Here is a 21,596-nt window from a genome sequence, read left to right on the forward strand (position 1 = left end):
GAGGGGATAAAGTGTTGAATGCTGTACTGTAGTACTGCAGGATTCTTACAAAGCAGTTCTTGGTGTTAAGATGTTCTAGGGAGAAGTGAATGGCAAGTGATGTGGCTTCTCACGTGGATCTGTTGGTCCATTAGGCAAATTAGAGTGCGTCAAGAATGTTGGGAGGTTGGAGTTGATTAATGCCATGACCAGCCTCTCAATGAACTTCATGACCACCGAAGTTAGGGCCACAGAGTGTAGTCATTGAGACATGCTGCATGAGTCTTTTTAAGCAGAGGGATGATGCTGGCCCTGTTGAAACAGGCAGTGACATTGGCCTGCTGCGGAGAGAGGTTGAAGATGTCCGAGAAGACCTCTATCAGTTGATATGTACATGCTCTGAGTCCAGCAATCTTTGATCAAGATCCCGTTGTATTCTAAGGTAACATTCTTCGCTGTCCAATTTTGGCGTTGCTTACCAACCCACGAACTATATCTCCGATATTTTCATGTTACGTCCTTTTCACGTTCCCGTACTATCTGGGAAGTTTCACATGGGGCATGTGCGAGTGCACACCATCAGTGACGCAATGGCCCATTCCCAAACAATGTGTGGAGTTCAGGTTATCGCAGCTCTTTCTTAATTGAAAATTTCAAATAGTGTTTTACAATTCTGAATTTCATCTTTTCACCAAGAGTTTTCTTCTGTCCAGGAGGGGATGGTGGAACTTGGAAACTGTTGGAATATAATTCTGTCAAGAGAACTGGAATAGTAAGCGAACCATCAGTGATAGTGACCCCGGAGATATCATCGATTGTGCTGATAACTCCGCTGGTTTGCTAATGTCCTTCAGGTCATCATTTCCTGGTCTGGCCCGACAATCCACAGAAATGTTCTCTGAAGTGGCTTGAGCATGTCACTCAATTGAGGGGAATGGCGTTTTTTATAAGGGATAACATTACAGCTGAACTTAGGGAAGATATTCCTGGAGATACATTCAGGGAGGTTGTTTGGGCGGAACTGAGAAATAAGAAAGGGACGATCACCTTATTGCGATTGTATTATAAACTCTCTCATAGTCGGCGGGAAATTGAGAAGCAAATTTGTAAAGATATCTCAGTTACCTTTGAGAGTAGGTGTTTATGAAAGGGGATTTTAACTTTCCAAACATAGACTAGGACTACCATAATTTTCAGGGTTTAAATGGACAGGATTTTTAAAGAGAGAACAATGAAGCTTTCTGACTCAATATGTGAGTGGATCTCGTAGAGAAGTGCCTACTAGTGGCAAATAAGGCAGGGCGGGCGATTGAGATATTAGTGGGGGAGCACTGCGTGGCCAGAGACGATAATTCTATTGGTTTTAAAATAGTGATGGTAAAGGAAAGACCTGATCTCGCAGTTGAAGTTCTAATTTGGAGGAAGGCTAATTTTGATGGTAAAAGGGAAGAACTTTCAAAAGCTGATTGGGGGCAGATTCTCGCAAGTAAACGGACGCCTGGAAAATGGGGAGCCTTTAGAAAAGAGATAATGAGAGTCCAGCGAGTGTATATCCCTGTTAAGGTGAATGGAATGGCTGGTAGCTGTCGGGAATACTGGATGACGAAAGAAATTGAGAGTTGGTTAAGAAAAAGAAAGAAGCTTACGATTTTTATAGACAGGAGCGCTCGAGAGAATCATTAGAAATGTATAAAGGCACTGGGCGTATACTGAAGAGGGAAATCAGGAAGGCAAAAAGGGGACATGTGATAGCTTTGGCAAATACGGTTAAAGGGAATCCAAAGCGTTTTTAAAAATACATTAAGGACAAAAATGCAAGTAAGGAGAGAATAAGACCCCTCAATGATGAGCAAGGCAGTCTTTGTGCAGAGCGGACAGAGAGGGGGAGATATTAAATGAGTATTTGGCATCAGTGTTTACTGTAGGGAAGGACATGGAAGATATATAATGTTGGGAAATAGATGGTGACATCTCGAAAAATGTCACTATTACATAGGAGGAAGTGCTCGATGTCTTAAAACGCGAAAAGGTGGATAAATGCCCCCGACCTGATCAGACCCTTAGAACTCTGTGGAAGATAGGAAAGTATTTGCTGCGGCCCTTCCTGAAATAGTTGTATCATCGATTGTCACAAGTGATGTGCCAGAAGACTGGAGGTTGGCTAACATGATTCCATTACTTAACAAAGGTGGTGAGAACTAGCCAGTGAATTATAGACCAGTAAGCCTGAAATTGGTAGTGATCAAGTTGTTGGAGGAAATCCTGTGGTTCGGGATTTACACATATTTGGAAAGACAAGGACCCATTTGGGATAGCCAACATGGTTTCGTGCCTGGGAAATCATGTCTCACGAACTTGACTGAGTGTTTTTAAAAAGTAATAAACAGGATTGATGAGGGCAGAGCGGTAAACGTGGTTGATATCTTTAGTAAGGCGTTCAAAAATGTTCCCATGGGAGACTGGTTAGCAAGGGTAGATCTCATGAAAGACAAGGTGAAGTAGCCATTTGGATACAGAACTGGCTCGAATCGGCAGTAGAGTGTCAGGTGGAATTTAATTTAGATAAATGCGAGATGCTACATTTTGAAAAAGAATATTTTATCAGGAATTATACACATAACATCATGGTCCTCAAGAGTGTTACTGAACAAAGTGATCTTGGAGTGCAAGTTCATTGTTCCTTGAAATTTGAGTTGTAGATGGATAGGATAGTGAAGAAGGCGTTTGGCATGCTTTCCTTTACTGGTCAGAGCACTGAGTCTAGGAGTTGGGAGGTCATGTTGCGGCTGTACAGGACACTGGTCATACCACATTTGGAATATTCCATGTAATTCTGTTCCCCTTCCTATCGGAAGTATGTTGTGAAACTTGAAACGGTTCTGAAAAGACTTAACATAGAACATTACAGCGCAGTACAGGCCCTTTGGCCCTCGATGTTGCGCCGGCCTGTCATACCAATCTGAAGTCCATCTAACCTACACTATTCCATGTACTTCCATATGCTTATCCAATGATGACTTAAATGTACTTAAAGTTGACGAATCTATTACCGTTGCATGCAAAGCATTCCATAGCCTTACTACTTTCTGAGTGAATAAAGTACCTCAGAAATGTGTTCTATATGTATCACCCCCTTACAGATAACTGTTTTCTCCTTGTTTCTCAATTTCCCGATGAATATGTGGAGCTCTCAAAAAGGTAATAATCCGTTTCTTATTTCTCACTTCCACCCAAATGACTTCCCGAGTGTATTCCCAGGAATTTCCTCCCTCAGTATAGCTACTATGTTCTCCCTTATCAAAAATGCCACTCTCCCTCCTGCCTTGCCTTCCTTTCTATCCTTCCTGTCGCATTTGTATCCGGGAACATTAATCTGCCAGTCCTGCCCATCCCTGAGCCATGATTCTGTAATTGCTCTGATATCCCAGTCCCATGTTCCAAAACATGCCCTGAGTTTAACTTCCTTCCCTGTTAGGCCTCTTGCATTGAAGTTAATTCAGGTTGATTTATCAGTCCTACTTTATGCTCTGCTTTGTCCCTGACTGCCCTGACTGTTTGACTTGCTCCTCTTTCCAACTGTACCAGTCTCAGATTGATCTCTTTCATCACTATCTCCCTGGGACCTATCCCCCTCCTCACCCCGCCTCCCCACCTTATTACTTTAAACCCTCCCAAGCAGCTGAATCAATCTCCCTGCCAGTATATTTGTCCCCTTCCAATTCAGGTTCAATCTATCCTTCCAGTATAGATCACTTTTACCCAAGAAGAGCTTCCAATTATCTAAAATGTGAACCCTTTTCCCATACACCAGCTCCGCCGCTACACATTCATCTTGGACACTGGCCTCTCTCCACTTCTTGGACCTCTCCATCTCCATCAAAAATGACTGAATCAACACTGACATCTTCTACAAACCCACCGGCTCACATAACTAAATAAGCACAGAACCCCACTGGTCTTCACCTGCCACCCCAACAACCTCTGGACACATTTCATCATCCTCCGCCATTTTCGCTACCTACAAATGGACTACAGCACCAGAGATATATTTCCCTCCACACCCTTATCTGCTTTACATAAAGACCATTCCCTCCGCAACTCCTTGGTCAGGTCCACACCTGACACCCCATCCACCCACCCTCCCCTCCCGGCACCTTCCTCTGCCACCGCAGGAATAGCAATACCTGTTCACACAACTCCCTCTCACTTCCGTGAAATGCCCAAGAGTAGCCTTCCACATTCATCAGAGCTTTAGCTGCACTTCCACTCATGTATTTGCAAGGATGTTGCCAGGGTTGGAGGATTTGCTCTCTAGGTAGAGGTTGACTGGCTGAAGAAGCTTTCCCTGGAGCGTTGGAGGCTGACCAGTGACGTCATATATGTTTATAATATAATACGGGACGTTGGTATGATAAATTGACAAATCTTTTCCCAGGGGTCGAGGAGACCAAAACTAGAGGGCACAGGTTTAGGGTGAGAGAGAAATGATACAAAAGGGACATGCAGGGCAACATTTTCATCAGAAGGTGGTGTGTGTATGGAATGAGCTGCCAGAGGAGGTGGTGGAGGCTGGTACAGTTGCAAGATTTAAAATGCATACGGGTGGGTATATGAATAGGAAGGGGTTGAAGGGCTCCGGTCCAGGTGCTGGCAGGTGAGCCTAGCTTGGGGTGGGTTGTCTGGTCAGCATGGGCGAGTTGGACCGAAGAATCTGTTTCCATGCTGTACATGTCTATGAGGCAATGACATCCAAGTCATTGACAAAAATGACAAAAAGTACTGGATCCAACACCTGTCTGCCTCTGTGTTACCTGTTTTCAGCTGATATCCACGGTTGTGAATCCATAAACAACAGTTCAAGGATTGTACTATCCTGTACAATTTTCCGGATTATTTAATTTTAATTTTCATGTCTGAACACTTACAACAACAGCTTCACGGTCAGGTCTCAAGAGTGGAGCACGGCAGAAGGATGGAAAAACCTCCAATAGGTTGGGCTCCGGTGTGGGGGAGGAAAGAAAGAACATTTCTCTGAAGGCACAGCTCCAAAGCCTTCACCACATCTCATTTCTGTTCATTCATGGGATTTGGGTGCCTCTCGTGGACTGGTATTTGTCACCCTCTCTCATTGCCCCTCTTGAGAAGGTGGGGTGGAGGTAGGGGTGAGCTGTTTTTTGAACCTCTACAGACTGTGTCGTGCAGGCAGACCCACAATAAACTATGAAGGTGGGAATTCCAGGATTTTGACTCAGCGACACTGAAGGAATATTTGAGATCAATGATGCATTAGTCCTCTTCAGTGATGAAAGCAAAATGAGGAATACAATGAGATCAACGGGGCACACAGCGTGCTCTGGGTGTGACACTTCAATGTTCATCACAGAAAGAATCTCCACAGGAAAACCGCTGACTGAGCAGGCTGAGAGATAAAAGGTAGAGCAGTTAAACTGCGGAAAGTGATTATTGAATGATCAAGATGGAAGAAATTTAAATGAACTGATTCTGATCCAATCTACCTGTTACAGATCCATCTATCCACAACGGTATCTCTAAGAGATTCCAGTGCACAAGCATGACGGAGGTGAATTCCCACCCACCATGAAGATGCCCTCTGTAGTGTTATGTGGCTCGACTGCTAGCAAAGTGGGGCATACCTCTTAAGAATCCAGCAACTCAAAACTGAACATCCATAAGGCAACTGTGGGCCATCAGCAGCAGCAGAACTGTAGCCAACAATTAACATTTAGCTGAGAAATATGGATGATTTTCTTCTCTTAGAGGGTGCATCTGGAATTCTTCACTTCAGTGGCTGTCAAGGTTTGTCTATTACGTGCATTCGTAGAGGCTTTCTCTTAACTGAGTAAGTGATTCAAGAGTCATGAAGAAAAGGTGGGAAAGTGAAACTGAGGATTATTATCTAAGTCACGATTTTGTTTTTTGTTTGACAGAACAGAGTTGTTTGGTTGAATCGTGTCCTTGTCCTACGTCTTATTGTCTTGGGGTCGAAAATTATGTTTATGTGGTGATGTGCGATCTGCTGCTTAGTGTTTGGACTGTTCATTGAGAGGAGGATTCGGAATGACGCCGAGGGGCTAATCATTCGTGGAGGCAGAGGGTGGTGCATGTATGGAATGAGCTGCCACATGAAGTGGTTGAAACTGGTACACTTACTGCCTTTAAAAGGCATCTGGATGGGGACATTAACAGGAAGAATTGAGAGGGATATCTGACAAATGCTGACAATTGGACGTTGATTTATTTAGGATACCTGGTCGACATGGATGAAGGGTGTTTTTCCGTGTTGTAAATCTCGATTACTATGGCAGATCTATCAGGAAATCAAGGTGCAAATGACCACAACATTATGAGAAAGATTACAATAATGTCAGGGTCAAGTGTTCTTATACAAATCAGGAAAGATCCAATTCATGAGCAAAGAGTTTCTGCGAGACTGGGCTGGGCATTTCCACAGAATCTCTTTGTGCTGTTAATCCTCTTGGCTGCAGGATGGTGTTCTGACTCTCCCCAGGGTTCTGGACATGCCAGTGTCACTTGTTCTTTCAGCATTTCTGTCTTTCACAACGTGACTGGGAGAGGTTTTTCGAAAGTAAATGGACGAGTTTGGAAGTGGGATGCCCTTGAAGATGAGATGAAAAGAACCCAGAGAGAGTACGGTCTAGTCAGAGTGAATGACAAAGATGGTAGGTAGAAGGAATGCTGTAAGACTAGAGATATTTAATGCAGTTTAATGTGGATACATGTATGGTTATCCACTTTGGGTGTCAAGAACAGGAAGGCAGATTACTACCTCAATGGAATCAATTTAGGTAAATGGGCAGTACAGAGAGATCTGGGTGTTCTTGTACACTAGTCAATGAAGGCAAGCATGCAGGTACAGCAGGTAGTGAAGAAGGCTAATAGCATTCTGGCCTTCATAACAAGAGGAATTGAGTATAGAAGCAAAGAGGTGCTTCTGCATCTGTACAGGGCCCTGGTGAGACCACACCTGGTGTACAGTGTGCAATTCTGGTCTCCAAATTTGAGGAAAGACATTCTGGCTATTGAGGGAGTGCAGCGTAGGTTCACGAGGTCAATTCCTGGAATGGCGAGATTACCTTACACTGAAAGACTGAAGCGACTGGGCTTGTATACCCTTGAGTTTAGAAGACTGAGAGGGGATCTGATTGAGACAGATACGATTATGAAAGGATTGGACACTCTGGCAGCAGTAAACATGTTTCCGCTGATGGGTGAGTGCCGAACCAGAGGACACAGCTTAATAATACGGGGTAGACCATTTCGGACAGAGATGAGGAGAAACTTCTTCAAGCAGAGTGTGGTGGCTGGGTGGAATGCTCTGCACCAGAGGCAGTGCAGGCCCAGTCTCTGGATTCGTTTAAGAAAGAGTTGGATAGAGCTCTCAAAGATAGTGGAATCAAGGGGTATGGAGGTAAGGCAGGAAGAGGATACTGATTAGGAATGATCAGCCATGATCATACTGCATGGCGGTGCAGGCTCGAAGGGCTGAATGGCCTACTCCTGCACCTATTGTCTATTGTTGATTGCCTATTGTCTAAATTAAGGCTCTGGTCAAGAAAAAGATTGATGCTTTTGTCAATTATAGACAGCTGGGTGTGAGTGAATCTAAAAGGAGTATAACGGGAATCATTGGATTTCAGATGGAAAATCAGGAGGCAAAAAGGGGACATGAGGTAACTTTGTGAATATGGTTAAGGCGAATCAAAAGAGATTCCACAAATACGTTAAGGACAAAAGAGTGACGAGGGAGAAAAGAGCAGCCTCCCCCCTACCCCCATCCACAAAAATGTCAACAAGGCCACGTGGAATGTGTGGAACGAAGAGACAAGCGAGATATTTATTATTAAGAAGGAAATGAAAGCAAAAGAACTTGGAGAAATATATCGTCATATCTTTAAAAGTGTCCATATTACAGAGAAGGAGGTGCTGGGCATCTTAAAATGTATAAAGGTGTATAAAGCCCCCGGACATGATCAGATGAATGCCAGAACCTTGTGGAAAACTAGCGAAGTGACTGTTTCTTTTCTCTCTTTTTCTTTTTTTTTCTTTTTATTTTTTACACAAAGTGCACAAATCTTTATTCAATTTCCAACACCAGGAAGATAGGAAAACACCCGGGGGGACAGTGCTGTGTGATCAAAACAGTGAAGGGGAGGGTAACGAAGCGACTGTTCTGACCGGTCCTGAGTCATTTGTAACATCGATTACCATAGTTGAGGCGCTGTAAGGCTGAAGATTGGCTAACGTGATGTCAACACTTAAGACAGATGGTAAGGAAAAGGCAGGAAAATAGAGACCAGTGAGCCTGATGTCAGTGGTAGGTAAGTTGCTGGATGGAATCCTTATTGGACAATTTACATGTATTTGGATAGGCAAGGACAAATTAGGAGCAGTCAACGTGGTGTGTGCATGCGAAATCGTGTCTCATGAGTATGATTGAATTTTGGAAGAAGTGACAAAGAAGATTGATGAAGGCGGACCAGGGATTTGTCCAAATTAACTTTAGCAACACTTTTGATTAGGTTCTGCATGGTCGACCGGACAGCAAGGTTTGGTCACATGGAATCCAGCAGAGCTAACCACTTAGAAAGAACATTGCCTTGAAGGTGGGAGACAGGGTGGTGGTGGAAGGTTCTATTCTAGACTGGAGACCAAAGACAAGCGGGGTGCTATATTAACTCTGACTCATCTCCACAGGTGGTGCCAGACCTGTTGAGCTTGATTCCAGCAATTTCTGTTCACGGTTTTGGTAAAAGGGCTCAATGAATTAAGGATATCTGGGAAAGAGCAAGTTGGACATAGAAGTGTCTATTTCCGTGCCTTACAATTCTATATAATTGCACCTTTATAACTCATTTGTTAGTCGTCCAGTTCAGAGGCGCCGTCTTGATTGATTGATTTATTGTCACGTGTACAGAAGTACAGTGGAAGTTTTTTTTTAATAAGCAATGCAGGGAGATGACGGCAAGCAAGGATGTACAGGTCAAGAAGACTGAGATATACATTATACATTTCAGCACTCTGCCAGAACATCGTTAGCAAGATCATTATTATTTGAGGACAAGGAACCCATTCATCGGTCTAATACAGCCAGGGAAAGGTTGTTCCTGAACCTGCTCGTGTGTGTGTGTGCGCGCTTGTGCGTGCGCGTGTGTTCATTTTTCTGTATCTCCTGCCTGACTGAAGAGGTTGTAGGAGATCATTACCTCAGTGCAATTGGTCTTTCATGATGTTGTCAAATTTTCCAAGGTAGTGAGTTGTGTAGGCAATGTATATGGATGGATGTTTGGTTTCTGTGATGGTGTGGGCTGAGAACTCCACCTTCTGTAGCTTCTTACAGTCCGAAACAAAGGTGGAGAACTTTTGAATCGGGGTAGTTCTGAACGACTAGACATGGAGATTTAAAACAAAGAAAGAAGCTGCGGTTGCAGTTAATTTCGCATGCTCTGGCACCTGTTTTCAGAGTTTACCACAGACTGCGAGTCTGTTTAAGACACCATAGGATTATGAGAACAAAGGCTTTTATTCTACCATCCATTGCCTAGGCCCGGCAGTCACTGCAATCAATTTTTCCAGAGTCTTTAATCAAACAAAAATATACATTTATGCACGTTATGTTTAAAATTTCGAGTCCATTATATGGTGGTTCCACTTTATCACCCACCACTCCACGGAAAATATAAAAGACCCAAGGGGCACATTTCTCACGTAGAGGGTGGTACGTGTATGGAATGAGCTGCTAGAGGATGTTGTGGAGTCTGGTACAATTGCAACATTAAAAGGCATTTGGATGGGCATATGAATAGTAAGGTTTGAAGAGATATGGTCCGGGTGCTGGCAGGTGGGACTAGATTGCGTTGGGATATCTGGTCGGCATGAATAGGTTGGCCCGAAGGGTCTGTTTCCATGCTGTACATCTCTATGGCTCTATAATCGATGTGATAACTACAATGTAGGGTTCACACATTACAATCAAAGAGTAAATGCTCCCACCTGTGTACATGTGAAAAAACTCCTGGAGCTAAATTTTATATATTAGTAAATCAAAGGTGGTACTGTGGAACCATCCTTTTCCATCCTGTCCATGTGAATCCAGGAACACAACTGTAAAAAAATGCGTCTATAACAAATTTCCTCAAAATCGACTTGAATAAGCCGCTGTGAGATAAAGTTGAGGAGGAAAAGAAGAAAGTGGCTGAGTGAGCTCAGCAGAGTGAAACCAGCAGAGAGCTGCGAATGACAGTACAGGCTGAATAGTCATTTTTGGGCTACAACTATCTAAAAGGGTTTATCTTCGCGTTCTAATTTATTTAACTGGATTCGTTAGGTCCAGCACTAGAACAGTACAAAAGTCAGATCTCGAACTCATGGTGTACTTTAGCAGTTTCCAATTGTGAGTACATTTGTAAACTGATCAGGAGAATGTGTGTACAGCAGTTGCTGGTTATAAGAGTCGAGAGTGTGGTGCTGGAAAAGCAGAACAGGTCAGGCAGCATCTCAGGTGCAGGAAAATCGATAGTTCGAGCAAAAGCCCTTCTTCAGATTTATTTTATATCTGTGAAAAACTATTTTTGTTGAAAATTCTTTCTCGCACACAGAGATGTGTGTCTGTGAATGGGTGTGTCGGTGTGTATATCGGTGTGTGTGTGTGTGTGTGTGTGAGAGAGAGAGACAGAGAGAGAGATTTGTCCTGTTGTGCTCGAGACAGGAAAAGGAAACCTCCCGACAGTACTGTGTGTGATGAAAAATAGACAATCACGCGTTAGCTTTGCTCTTGTGTGGGTGATTGCATTCAGTTTCACACGTCATTTACTTTTAATCAATTAGATGCAGTAATTTATTGACTTTCTCAACTTGATTCATCTTCTTTCTGGTGCGCAATGTAAATAGAATCGGATGTCACATTTCCTGCTTAAGTAAAGAATTGATGTCAAAACGCAGAGATTCACACAATGATTAACATTTTAACACACATCGTGGGAACATAACAGGATCAAAACTAGATATTGACATTTTCTGAGCCTTAATCGGTTTCACGTCACTTGCCTCGATGTTTTCATATGGTTGAGGAGAAAGTGAGGTCTGCAGATGCTGGAGATCAGAGCTGGAAATGTGTTGCTGGAAAAGCGCAGCAGGTCAGGCAGCATCCAGGGAACAGGAGAATCGACGTTTCGGGCATAAGCCCTTCTTCAGGAATGGGGAAAGTTTGTCCAGCAGGCTAAGATAAAAGGTAGGGAGGAGGGACTTGGGAGAGGGGCGTCGGAAATGTGATAGGTGGAAAGAGGTCAAGGTGAGGGTGATAGGTCAGACTGGGGTGGGGGCGGAGAGGTCGGGAAGCAGATCTCAGGTTAGGAAGGCGGTGCTGAATTTGATGGATTTGACTGAGACAGGGTGGGGGGAGGGGAAATGAGGAAACTGGTGAAATCCGAATTCATCCCTTGTGGTTGGAGGGTTCCTAGCCGGAAGATGAGGCGTTCTTCCTCCAACCGTCGTTTTGTTGTGGTCTGACGATGGAGGAGTCCAAAGACCTGCATATCCTTGGTGGAGTGGGAGGGGGAATTGAAATGTTGAGCTACAGGGTGGTTGGGTTGGTTGGTCCGGGTGCCCCAGAGGTGTTCTCTGAAACGCTCCGCAAGTAGCCAGCCTGTCTCCCCAATATAGAGGAGGCCACATCGGGTGCAGAGGATGCAATAGATGATATGCGTGGAGGTGCAGGTGAATCTGTGGCGGATATAGAAGTTTCCTTTGGGGCCTTGGAGGGAGGTGAGGGGGGAGGTGTGGGCGCAAGTCTTGCACCTCCTGCGGTTGCAGGGGAAGGTGCCGGGAGTGGAGGTTGGGTTGGTGGAGGGGGTGGATCTGACGAGGAAAGTCACACACTGCAGAGCTCTCAGCCACTGACGCGCCCTTCGAAGCATTGTACGCATTTGGTGAATCCTGTTCAGTTTCTTGTCTATGACAAATCCTTTGACGTTAGCTGTCAGGGCATTCAATGATGTCAATGCTATTGACCAATGTGTGGGGTGCGTGGCTAGTTAGATTCTATCCCAATAGCCATTTCCAGAATATTAATGATTAAGGATTTGAGATGATCATTAGCACCAAGGACTGATGGTTAGATTCTCTCAAAGGTAACCTCGAATTTGTTGATACAGAGATAAGAATGTGATTGAATGCCAAGGAGCCAGCGCTAATTCCATATGAATGGTAATGGCCAACATATTGATAGTTGGGTGAGGTGGCGTTCAGTGTTGGCAACACCATATTATTTCAAAGGGCGGTGTTGGGTGAGTCTTTTACTGGAGATGGTCATTTCCTGGCGTTTCTGTGACACAGAAGGTCCTTGCCAGTTTTCAGCCAAAGTTTCCCATGTAAAGTCATTGCTGGTTTTCCAACATAGTCTCTGAAGTGAAACTCTCCTGTCGCCAGTCACCATCCTGTCTGTCACCCTTCAGTGAAATTGCAAAGGATGAGCAGGTGTTGAATATGAGCTAATAGCTTGCTGCTTGTTTACGGAATCAATGCATAAGCTCTCGAGCATTATGTGTCCAATGTCATGAGTTTATTCCATCGCATATTGTGAAACGTTATGAGTACTTGTGGGGAAAGAAAGCAGACATGCGCACCCATACGGTTTCAAAGACGAATATACACTCAGGCACGCAGGTGCACGCACAGCAAAAGCATGAGAGGAAAATTGAGAAGCAGAGAGAGGATGGAGGGACGTAACTGGTTAAGTCAACGAAGGCAGTTGATAGAGAAAGAGAGATATTGAGGATTGGACGAGAGGAGAGTGGAGGAATTGCAAAAGAGGGAGATGCATATGCAGAAAAAACTGAATAAATGCTAAAAAAACACATAATACCAGTGTTAATATCCAACATAATAGTTGGAAACACTAGATTTCTGTGTAAGAGCATAAGACACAAAATTTACAGCAAATGTTTAAAGCGTGATATTACTGGAACTACATGTAGATTTACGAACTCATGCGATTCAGCCAACGTTACGTCTCTCACACACGTCAGGCGAGAATCTTCTGAGGCATGGTACATTAGAGGTACCGAGCAGAGGCTATGGCAACAGATGAATGGACACTGCACAACAATCAATAAACATGAGTGTTCCCTCCTAGTCGGAGAACATTTCAGTGGTCCAGGACATTCGACCTGAGATGTTCGTGTGACCGTCCTCCAAGACGGACTTTAGGTCAGGCAACAATGCAAAATGGCCGAACAGAGGCTGATAGCCAAGTTCTGTACCAATGGGGATGGCCTCAATCGAGACCTTATGTTCATTTCAGACGAACACTGACACACACACACACACACACAAAACACACACATATTCCTACAGACACACCCACAATCTTACATTCCCATACACTGATGCAGAGCGTCTCTCCCACAAAGAAATCTCTCTCAGACACTCACACATGCACTCCTATACTCACACGCACACTCTGATGGACAATTGCACTTACACTCACACAGATACTCACAGTCTCCCAAAGACACTATTAACCTCACGCAGCCCTCCCTCCCCCCACCCCCACACACACATGCACAGATTCATGATTACACATTGTGTGGTGAATTTGTGCTTGCCGAATTATTTATTTTTTGCTCGTCTTGCGTGGTGCTGTTCAGCATTGTGACACTGCGATAATCGATTCAGGACAAGATAATTCAAAAGACCCAAGACCTGAGTTGATCAGAACCAAACAGGTTCGCAACAAGACCAGTGAGCCCCTTTTCGTTGGGCTGAGCAACTCGAAATGTTGAATCTGTGATCGGTTTCAGAATTTTCCAATGCCAAGTGAGATGGTGTGCTGACACGCAATTACTCGCCTCACGGTACCTGGATAGTGTTAGCTCACCCCTGGCCAAGCAGTGAGGAAGGGCCAATAGTGTATCCTGCCTAAACTTTCGTTGAGGAGAGAGCAGAAAGGGCATCATTGGTGTGAGAAATCTGAGGGTCTCACTGAGTTAATTAACATCTGATACAGTCTCGATATGATTCATCATAATAACTCGGCCCTTCAGAGCCTATATCCGAATTTCACCACCTCCTTCACCGGGACAAACTGCTGATCATGATCTTCATTCCTGCACAGGGCACCAGAAAGATGTCTATACGATGAATTGGGCAATGCACGTGTTCCGAGCTGCGAGTGATCTGGAAATGCGTGTGAACACTGGAGCAGAGATGATACATTCGTCCCATCAAGGATGCTCAGCCATTCAAAGTGCTGCGGCTGATCTGATCATCCCTGACTCCAGTTTCCTCCTTTTGCCCCTTAATGCACAATTCACTTCCTTATTAAAGAGCTATCTCTGCATCTCTGCCTTGAATATACTGACTGACCCAACCTCAAACGCTCGTACGCATTAGGGATTCCACAGATTCAGACACAGATCCTCCAACAAGCAAGTACATGTTCAACACTGACCCTTCGACTGTGCTCTCTCCATCAACACTCAGCCTCCGACAGATTGGCACTCCCTCAGCACAAACCGTTTGACAGTGCGCCGCTCAATCAGCAAGGACCCGCCTACCATGCCGACCTCCCTCAGTGCTGGCATTCTGGCAGTGCGAAATTCATTCAGCGCTCTCCCTCCAACAGTGAGGAACTTCCTCAGTGTTGACCCTACGACAGTGAGGTGTTGCCTCAACTCTGACTCTCTGAGAGTGCGGCACTCCCTCAACAATGACCATCTGACAGTGTGTCACTCCCTCAGAACTGACCCTCTAATAGTGTGGAGCTAACCTCAGCAGTGACTCTCTGACAACGTGTCACTGCCTCAGAACGACCCTTTCTCAGTGTAGCGCTATTGCGGCGCTATCTCTCTGACAATGGAACTCCCTCCGTCCTGACACTTCAGCAATGCGACACTCCCTCAGCACAAACACTCTGGCAGAGACTACTTCTTCAGGAACGAACTTCTGACGATGCCCACATCCTCTGCGTTCAGCATGCATCTGGAGTATTGTGTGCAGTTTTGGTCGCCATACTATAGGAAGGATGTGGAGGCACTGGAACGGGTGCAGAGGAGGTTTACCAGGATGTTGCCTGGTATGGTAGAAAGATCGTATGAGGAAAGGCTGAGGCACTTGGGGTTGTTTTCATTGGAGAAAAGAAGGTTTAAGGGTGACTTGATAGAGGGTCGACAGTATGGAGCCTCTTTTTCCACGTATGGAGTCAGCTATTACAAGGGGGCATAGCTTTAAATTAAGGAGGGGGGGGGTAGGTATAGGACAGATGTTAGGGGTAGGTTCTTTACTCAGCGAGTCGTGAGTTCATGGAATTCCCTGCCAGTAGCAGTGGTGGACTCTCACTCATTATGGGCATTTAAGCGGGCATTGGATAGGCATATGGAGGATAGTGGCCTAGTGTAGGTTAGGTGGGCTTGGATAGAAATAAGAGACAGGCCGGACGCACTGATCAATGCACTGGGCTTTATTCTGATCTTTTCCAAAGCAGTGGGTCAGAATGCTATCATTGCGAGGGAATTGAGCAGAACTCGAATCTTGGATTTGCCAGCGAGCATCAGTTGGACCTCAGTCATGCCTCGTTCTGCGACACACTGTTTTTTCTTACTCCGTTTTAAAAAAGAAGAAATGCCCAAGATGCATAACTCTTTCAGTGTAGTCTCACTCCCGGTGCAGTCGGTATGCTTACAAGTTGCCCCAAATCTTTTCCATCCGTTGTAGAAACCGAAAAATAGAAAGCACGTATTCATCATTGTCAACAACCAGTGCTTCAAGTATGACCAAAGCAAGGATATACTGAAGAGCACAGTGCAGTGTAGTCTAACAGAGGAAGATTGAAAGCAGAAATATCCAGAGTGCTCCACGTGTGCAGCAGTGGTAGGATGTAGATAAGGGAACTCTGCAGTAACCTCTGACAGAGAAACGTGCAGATCCAGGACTGTGCACAGAGATCCAAGTGTGATCTAACCGAGTGATATGGAGACCAGAAATGTTCGTCGTGTTTTATTTGATATGTAAGTGAGCGATTTGGAGACCAGAACGTGTGTGTTCCAAAGAATTCGAACTGTATGGTGCGCAAATCAGAACACTGTACAATGCTCCATTTTATTGACGAAGAGAAATAGAAACTGGAACTGTGCTCAATTTTCTGAATATTGGATACTACAATAAGATCTCCTTTCATTCATCTAAACTCCAATCTCCGTAAACACTCCTTCGACGACTTTTCCTCCATGCATGGACCATGCAGTCAATCCTCTGTGGACTGCCTCCAATGGCAGTATATATTTGCATGGTTAATAGACTCAAATATTTTATTCATGTCCAGCCGTATTTAGATCTCTACTTTGCATTATTTTAGCAAAGCCACATGACTTTTGCGCACCATTCCAATTGCTATCTATCGGACACTCTATACTTTGATTCTATATATTTGAAATACATGGATGGACTCCCCCTGATCACCCTGTTACAGAACTTTCTGCATTCTTTCTCCACTTTATAATATTGAGTTACTCTATTCTTCCCTGTAAAATAAATGCACAACCACACATTTACACACATAATATTGCAACTTCCATTTTTTCCCATTCACTTAAATTCTCCATGTAACTCTGCAGTCCCCTTACAAGATCCAAACTACCTGCCTTCCAAACTATTTTTATGCCCTTTGCAAATTTGGGTTTGGTGCATTCGACTCCCTCGTTCAAGTCATTATTGTAGACTGTATGCAATTGTAGCCCAAGCATTGACCCCTGTGGCCATCCCGGAGTTACAGGATGTCATCCTGAAAAGGTATCCTTGTCACAACTCTCTGCTTTTAAATAGTTAGGCAATCCTTGATTCGTCCGAATACAATGTCTTCAACATCTTTTTCTCTAATGTCATGAAACATCTTAATGTGTTTCAAACACTTTCTGAAAGCAGGTTTTACAAAAAAAAATACACATTAAGAAACAAATCAGCAGCATTAGCAGCATGTTTTAAGGGACTCGAGACTAATACATTAACTGGAGATGCATCGTTATGCTTAAAGGAAACGCAGTTTTCAATTGAAATCAAAACACTGGTGTGAACATAATGGCAACTCTTCGCTGAGATGTGATCATTTTTCTGGTTATTGCTGCAGTTAAACGGATGAAACGTTCTAATCCTTAGAATGACATCTTCGCAAAAATGTTTCTGCAGTTTAAGATAATTGTTTGCCTTCTTTACGTTAAAATATAATGTTGCTGTGTTTTATGTTGATCCTATGCTGCAGCCTCTGATGAACTCATTCATTGACAGGCTTCGATGGTAGGTACAAAGAAAACAATTTAACCCTTATGGCCCACCAAGCCAGGCTTCAGTGTGGCTCCTTACTTTTACACGATGACCACAAGCTGGGATCATTTCAATTTGGAAAACAAAACTTTGCACGTTACTCCGAGTGAAATAAGACTGTTGGGACCATACTTCTGGGAGGATCGTGCAGCTCATATTGAGGAAAATGTTGTCAAGAAATGTCCCGTGATGCGCCACAGGAGCATGTGACCAAAATGGTCATGAGGCACATAAGCAGCTCATTGGACACGTGACCATGATTTGCCAGAAAACTTTTTGTTTGCTGGAACGTCTTAAAGGAGGAGACGCAGAGAGAGATGGAGACAGCGAAATGGTAGTGAGAGAGCTAGTTGGAGAAAACAGAGATAGGCAGATAGAGATGGAGAGAAAGGGAGATAAAGGACAACAGAGTAAGAAAGAGAAAAGCAAGTGAAAGACAGAGGAAGTGATTGAGACAGAGATGGGCAGATTTAGACTAAAATATAGAGTCGAAACTAGAATCAAGACATGCTCGCACACACATAAAAAGAGAGGTAGCAATAGTGAAGAAATGAGATATGGAGAGAAGCGGAGCGAGAGAGAGAGAGAGAGAGAGAGGAAGAGGTTGGCACGAGGGGATTTATGATCAGAATAGCTGATGGATTTTTGGAAAATTGGTTAAAATGCTCCAGCACACACCAGGCCAAAATTGGAGAAGCACAGACGTCTTGATATCGATTTCAAGGGAACAGCTTGGGAGATCCGCAGCTCTGCAGGCTATTGCAAACATTGTGTGTGCTTTACTCAAGATGTCTTCAGGTCGAAATATCTAGATAGAAATACAAGATGATAAAGATAGCACCTTGGTGCGATAGCGTTTCAGACTATTGGAGACCTTAATTAAGCACATAAAATTCAAAGCGGGACTTGACAAGGGAGATGCGCAGAAGCTGTTTATCCCGTTTCAAGGATCATGGGTAAAAGACCCATGAAAAGAGATGAGCATTACCAAATCAGACACTTCAATATCTGACCAGATTCGATGGGCTGAAAGGCTTACTTGTGCCCCTCCATCAGCTGACCTTGTAAAGCCAAGGTTGATAGTTGTCTGCCTGGGGCAAAGAAAGAGTTTTGAAGAGAGAGAAATCATCAAGATTTAAAGGCAGTATTATTGTATCACTGAAGGGGTCTGTTTTGCCCTTTTATTCCTTGCAAGCTGTACAAGCGCCATGCTGCTAACTCCTCTTCATTTCTTTAAAGTTAACACTTCTTGAAGGTTTTAATTTAATCTGCGTCCAACACCACGCAACCACACATCACCCCCAGGCAGGACATTCGGCATCACAACCCCTCAGTGATTGATGCATTAATTCATCACACTTCCACTCTGCCCTCGTTACAGATTACTTGATTTATCTGACTCTGCGGAAGTTGGCAATTTGACCCATCGAGTCCATACCAACCCTCCAAAGAGCATCTCACTAGATCCACTGCATCCCTCCAAGTCTGTACTTCCCATGGCTAATTCGACTCGCCTGCACATCATGTGCACTTTGTCAGGCCGAATACAATAAACTGCACATCTTTGGACAGTGGGAGGAAACCAGAACACTCCGATGAAACTCACACAGAGACAGGGAGAATGTGCACACTCCACATAGAGAGTCGCACAAGGTGCAATTGAGCCCATGTTCTTGATTCGCAAAGGCAGCAGTGTTAAGCAGTTTGCCACTGTGCCACGCTATTCCCTCCTCTTTAAATCCCGCTTACAATTACCGAATACAAAGTGACCCAGGAAAGGAAAACTCAGAAGGGTTTGATTGCGATGGGATTTAGACATTGACAGTCTCGACACGAGAAGCTCCATTAACAAATCCAAAGCAGCCTTTATGCAAATAAATGGCAGGACAGACTGACCGGGCTGAGTGGCCTAATCTGCGACTTCCCTGTCTCCACTCCCAGAGTGATCTCTGCGATTTGCACTGACCTGCCAAAAATGCCTTCTTCACAATTTCCTGTCAGTAGTAATGGGCTGCGACAGCACCAAGGCAACAAGAATCAGTATCCGAGATATCTACATCATCGGGCTCGCTGCTCCCAGCTACACTCGGCAGGCTGGCACAATACTGTTGTTTATATGGACTCGGAGAGTCTGCTGTCGTTAGTCATCACACATGTATGTATGAATATGCACACAACCACGCACACACAGAAAGACACCGAGACACTGACACACACACAACACAGACACACACACAAAACCTCCCCCCCCCACACGCCCAAACAGACACCCAAACCCACCCGCACAACCCAGCCCCACACATACACATGCATGCACACACACATCCACGCATACACACCAACTTACACACACACCAATACACACACCCACACACAAGCACATCCATAAAGTATATCCACAAATGCACCTGTACCCACCCACTCACACGCAAGCACTTCCACATATATACACACATGCACATACACGCAGACACACCCACATCCACGCATATACACACATATACATACGCATGCACATGCATACCCACACATCCACACCTACACTCACATACATCGACATGTGTGCATACCAAACACAGACGCACACACATGCACACATAAGTACACACACCGATACATCCACTCACAACCACACACCCAGATCCACTCACTCAAATATGCACAAACTCACAGATACACATATAAATACAGACAACCACAACCACACACCCATCCACAAACACACATGCACATGCACTCACCCATTCACCCACCCAACCATGCACGCATGCACAGACCAAAAGCACACACGTCAACACACACCAGAGGACAGCCACGCAGATAGACACAGACATGCAGACTCACGCGCAAATGCACAAATATCCACACAAACAGATGTGCACATGCACAGATCCTCACACACACGCACACTAAACCACCTATCCAGCCACGCACACATGCACATATTCACCTACTCACACATATACACACACACGTTCAAACATCAACATGCACTTCCTTTCACAAACGCACTCGCACCATGCATACACATGTGCAAACACACATATCCACGCATAGACGCACACCGATGCCGACCCCCACACATACTAACACACGAACACAGACAGCCACATGCACATCCTCATACAACCAAATGCAACCGGATGTGTCCACATACACTCACACATCCACGCATAAACAACTATGGAAAACAATCACAACCATCAACACACGCAATCGTTCACAACTACGCACCCACATGCACACACTCAAAACACATACACACATACTCACATACCCACACATCCACGCATGCAGCCACCCACAGCCACAGACAGGCACGTACACACTCAAAAACACATGCAATGCACTCACACAGACAAACGCCCACACGTAAGCATAGACACACCAGAACACACACACCCGCACACACTCACGCATATGCATAAACACACCAACCACACACCCACACACTTATGCACACACTCACACTTATGCGCACAAACCCACACCAACGCACACATAGGCAGTCTCTCCCATACAGCAACACACACAGCCATAATCACACACATACAAACGCACACACCACACAAACATCCACATCAACATGCATGCACAGGCACAGACGCATAGGCATACACACCCACACACACAGCGATACAAACACCCACACACCTTCACATGCCGACACCCGCACACCCACACCCACACACTCACGCATGCACATGCACAAACACCTACACACACCCACAACCAGGAGCACCTCCCACACCCACACACTCGCGCATGCACATGCACACATCTCACACCAACACTCATATCCTCACACACCCACATGCCCCCACACCCATGCACACACCCACACCCACGCGCATCAATAGTGTACTATCATTTTCACTAATTGCAGCCTGTGAGTCAGAAAGTTGGGCATCCAGTTGGAGTGTGTGGAACTGAGACGTAGATCACAGTGTTTTGCGATCAGTCTGGAGGACATTATGGTGATGAAGGGGGAGCTGCAGTCGATGAGCAGGAATCTGACGTAGGTGACCTTGTTGCTTATATGTTCCAGGGGTGAGTGCAGGGTGAGGGATATGGCATCCGTTCTGTAACTGTTATGTCAGTTGGCAAATTGTCGTGGATCCAGACAGGTGGAGAGACTGGAGTTGATGTGGGTTATGACACACTTCAGGATTATTCAAGTCAGCGGCACTGAGCGGAAATCATTAAGGCACATTGCTTTCTCAGTGACTGGGATGATAGTGGTCTTCTTGAAGCAGTTGGGGATT

This window comes from Chiloscyllium plagiosum, unplaced genomic scaffold, assembly GCF_037043375.1.
Source record: "Chiloscyllium plagiosum isolate Xiang-an unplaced genomic scaffold, Cpla_swu_hap1 HiC_scaffold_41, whole genome shotgun sequence".
Taxonomy (NCBI): domain Eukaryota; kingdom Metazoa; phylum Chordata; class Chondrichthyes; order Orectolobiformes; family Hemiscylliidae; genus Chiloscyllium; species Chiloscyllium plagiosum.